Consider the following 4,928-nt stretch of genomic DNA (forward strand, 5'->3'; position numbering starts at 1 on the left):
ATGGGTAGATAATCTCCATCCTCACACCCACCCACCCACTGAAGAAATATTGGTAATTGATAGCTGCTTGGGGGTGGCAAATCATTCTTCTTAGAAAGAAGTATGTATTTCCAATATTTCAGTGGATGGCTCCATAGCCCTTCACATATGAACAGCACTAATTGGAGTTTGTAAGTTCTTAAAGAGAAAAAAAAGCCATGAAGTTAGTAGGGCAAGTGTTGAAGAGACGGGATAAATTTGAAAGATGAAATGGGGAATGAGAGGTGTATACAATTTTATTTCTTTCTATACATGTATGAAATTCTCAGAAAGTAATAAAACTAAGAAGGAACACTGGAAGACTCACAGCTTCCTAGTCTTAGAATGCTTATAATTCTTAGATTTGACTTATTCTTTCAAATCCCTTATAAGGAGAGTTTTCTAAATAATATGAATGATATGGGTAAATTCTTATCATATAGTGATGGAAGTAGAAAGTAGAAAGGAAAATAATACTAGATATGAGGGCCAAATATGGAGAAAATTTGAAGTATTGACTATGAAGAAATTGAAACATCTACATTATAAAAGAAACAAAAAAAGCAAAGAAAATTGCTGAATGCTGTGTATTTGCAGCCTCATAATTTTTCATGAATGTAAGTGTGTCGGGTAAAATTTATCTCTTATACACATGAATATTCAATTTCCCAACACCATTTATTACAGTGACTTTTCCCTTTATATGCCCTTGATATATTTGTCAGAAATGAGTTGTTTATAAATGAATGGGTTTACTTATGATTTTTTATTACATTTCATTGGTCTTTGTGGTTCTTTATATGATACTACCACATAGCCTCAATCACTATTTTTTAGAGAATACTTTGAAGTCACATAATACGATATTACCTGTTTGTTCTTTTTAATATTTATGTTATTGATTGCAACATATATATTGTGTTTATCACAACTAAAAAAAGAAGTGATTACGTTGGTGGATCACAGTTAACATTTAGGTAAAATATCTCTATATGTTTTTTTTTTAATTCTAATATACAAAGTATCAGGTTTCCTTATGGCATTTCATACTGACTTGATTTTGGTTGACCCTTCCCTGAAAGGTTTGTTCTCTTTTGTTTAAAATTAAATTGGAAATTTGAAGAATTGGGGGTTTTGATATGATTTTCAGGATTTGAAAAATTGTGAACACAATATAAGAATTTTGATATGATTTCTTTAACTGTTGCTTTCTTTGGGTTTCATACATAGTGTTTTGTTTTGTTTTCCTTTGCTTTTCTGACACTTTTACATAAGCCTATAATGTGCTGTGAATATATTCACCTCACTACCCTCTCTTATCCTCCCCATTCTTCCAGATATCTCCTTCTGTCATTGTTTGTGTTTGTGCTAGTCTTGTGCAGGAGCCACAGCTGCTATGTGATCCTCATTGCAATGACCCATGGCCTGTTAAGTTAAAGCATTTCATAGCACACATAAACAGCCTTCTGCTCTTAACATTTTCCCTGCCCCATTTTACACAACGCTCCCTTGGCCTTGGAGAAGGTGTCATAAATGTCCAGACTAGAGCTGAACACTCACAAATCACTTACCTTCAGCACTTTGTCAGGTTATGAGTTTCTGCTTCAGGCATCACCCAGTGTAAAAACAATCTTCTCTGACGTAGGCTGAGATCAACACTAATCTATGGATATAAACATAAATACTTAGAAGGCAGTTTGACTATACATCATTTAGAAATGTATCAATAGTGGAATCCGTCTTAGGATCCATGACCTCTCAAGTATAGGCTTTGGGCCGGGTTTACAATACCAGGCATTAACACCTGGAGATGGCTTCAAATATGATCTGAAAACTGTTGGTTGGTTACTTCCCAAACAGTCATGCCACTACGGTACCAACCAAACATTTTGCCTGGAAAGACAGTACTATAGCTATGAAGGGTCCACACCTAGGTAAGACAAGGTATGACTTCCCTTTCCCCAAAACTGTCATTGCACCTTCTGATACTATGAATGCTACCCAATAAGAAAGTCTTAAAAGTGTGAGGTATTATAGTGAAACACATGTGATATGAAGTGGGCAGGGGGTACTAAGAGTAGAAAGGTTTAGATGGGAATAGAGTCAGGAATATGGGAGAAAAGATCAATCAAAATTAAGGGTATACAAGATGACATATAGTAACCTACTACTTTTAAAACTAACTATATAAACTAATATATAATATTATTATATTAAAATATATTAATATTATTATATTTAAGATTATATATTAAAATAATATGTGTTAATAAAAAAGAGTTTCAACAGAGGCACCCTGTATGGATGGATAAAGCTTTTCCCAGAAGCCAGACTATTTAAAACCAAATTCCCAATGCCAAATGCAGAACACCTCCTTATGGTTTAATGATCATGGAGCCCTGAAAGGTTCCCAAAGCAATACAGGCTACAGCCATAATTCTCAGTTGCCATCTTCGAACTACATGGTTAGATTGTACTGCTGAAGGCAACACACAGTTTGGTTATAGGAGTCAAGATTTGAATCAATACAGAATTCAAGCTTTCAGTAACACAAATTTTAAAGAGAAGAAAAAGAGAAACCCATTTTGACAATGACACAGGCAGAAGGATTTCCAAGAACACCTTTTCTTTTCTATGTTTGGCACCAGTACTTGGCCCTGGACCAGAGGAGTCCTTGGATGACCGTTCAGAAAAGTTTCTGTTGTATCGTATCAGCAACCCTGGACTCTTTGCAATCCACACTTATAGGAAACCTAGAACTAGTGAATATATGCTGAAACTGGCAAGCTAAAGAATGCAAGACTGAATCACACCCAGGAAGGACTTGGTGTGCTGGGAGCCTGGGTGGGGCCAGAAACTGCTGTGGAATATAGATGGGGACTCCAAGCAGAGCTCCTGGATGGAAGGATTACATACAATGTGTCCATTATTGATAACCAGACTCCCAACTGCAAATAGTCCAGGTCCATATATATTTACTACTGCATTCTACCAGACTTTCAATGATGAATTAATACCAATCTCTCTCAAAAAGTCCATAAAGTAGAAAAGGAAGGAACACTTCCAAAAACTACTTTTACAAAGTTAGCATTAATGTAGCATCAAGACCAGATAAAAACACAACAAAGGAAACAAAATGTTTAGACAAGTCTACTCAATGAACATGGTTGTAAAGTCTCTCAATAAAAGACTTGCAAACTGATTTCAAGAACACAACAAAATGATTGTTGGCCACAATTCATTTGGCTTATTTTCAGAAATGCAAAAATGGTTCAACATACAGAAATAGAAAAAAAGCTAACAATAAAAATAGAAAAAAATATTTGAAAAATGTGGAATCACAGAAGACTCTGGGTTGAAGGAAAAGAGTAATGCTGGAGTTTTCACTCCCCAAACTTGATTTCATGTTTCACAAAAATAGCACAGTACTGACACAAAAGCATATAAGTAGATTAATAGACTAGACGAGAATACCCAGATATACTCATCCTGGTGCAGTCCCCTGATTTTTCACAGTAAACCAAAAATACACATTGGAGAAAATGACAGCCCATTCATCAAATGGTCTTGGGGGAACTGGATATCTACATGCAGAAAAGTTAACTAGACGTCTGTCTCTCACCTTGCATTGATTTTCGTGTAAGATCAACTCTAAACTGAACAAATATCTTAATGTAAAACCTGACCGTGTGAAGAGGCTGTTAAAGTGTAAGGTAGGGGAAACACGCCAAGATGCAAGCATAGACAAAGACTTTTTTTTTTGAAGATAAGTTTGTAATTATATTTATGTACAGAAAACTTAACAGTGTACATTTAACCCAATTTAGTGGCGAGTTCTTTGGCCTTTGCCTTTTCCAGCTTGGCAATCCGAGCCACAGATTTAGGACCCAGGACGTTGCCTCCCCAGTGGCGGCGGATCTCATCATATCTGTCGTTGTAATTGGTCCTAATAGCTTCCACCAGCTTAGCCAGAGCACCCTTGTCTCCCGAGTTAACCTGTGTGAAGGCAACAGTGGTGCATGTCTTCCTGTGGACCAGCCGCCCCAGCCTGGCCTTTCCCTTGATGATGCAGTAAGGGACTCCCATCTTTCGACACAGGGCAGGCAGGAAGACCACCAGCTCAATGGGGTCTACATCGTGGGCAATCACCACCAGCTGAGCCTTCTTGTTCTCCACCAAGGTGGTGACTGTATTGACCCCCGCTCAGAGGACAGGTGGTCTTTTAGTTGGGACGCCCCCTTTGGCAGCAACATTCTTCTCAGCATGGGCCACCAGCCTTTGCTTCTCCTGCTTTGTCTTTGGCCTGTATTTGTGCGCAAGCTTAAGCAGCTGGGTAGCTGTTTGCTGGTCCAGGGCCTGTGTGAACTGGTTAATGGCAGGAGGTACTTTGAGCCGCTTGTAGAGGATGGCTCTTTGCCGCTGCAGCCTAATGTAGCGGGGCCATTTGACGAAGCGTGTGAGATCTCTTTTGGGCTGGATGTCCTGCCCAATGCCGAAGTTCTTAGGCCTTTTCTCAAACAAAGGATTCACCACCTTTTTGGCCTCCTGTTTCTTCACGACGCCGGGGGCCGGGGCCACCATCTTCCCCTTGGACTTCTTTCCCTTGGGCATCTTGATCGGCTGGAGGAGAGAGAAACGACAAAGACTTTTTAAATGGAATACCAATTGTTAAGGCAATGGGGACAACAACTGTTGAATGGGACTTTATGGAACTTAAAAGCTCTGTCCTGCCAAGGAAGCAGTTTAGTAAAGAGATAGAATACACAATGGAAGAATGAATTTATAGAAATACATCTGGCAGATAATTAATAACTGTTTTAGAATATGTAAGTACTCAAAATATTAAACAGAAAGAAATCAACAATAAATAAATGGGCTAATGAAATGAATAATTCTTGAAAGATGTAATG

The 4,928-nt window shown here is 38.1% G+C and overlaps 1 pseudogene; it reads right to left on the bottom strand.

Moving 5' to 3' along the window:
* Positions 1 to 3,798: 3,798 nt before the first annotated feature.
* On the bottom strand, positions 3,799 to 4,635 carry LOC131908073 (large ribosomal subunit protein eL8-like; annotated as a pseudogene).
* Positions 4,636 to 4,928: the final 293 nt, after the last annotated feature.

Source organism: Peromyscus eremicus, chromosome 4 (assembly GCF_949786415.1).
Source record: "Peromyscus eremicus chromosome 4, PerEre_H2_v1, whole genome shotgun sequence".
In the NCBI taxonomy this organism is placed as follows: domain Eukaryota; kingdom Metazoa; phylum Chordata; class Mammalia; order Rodentia; family Cricetidae; genus Peromyscus; species Peromyscus eremicus.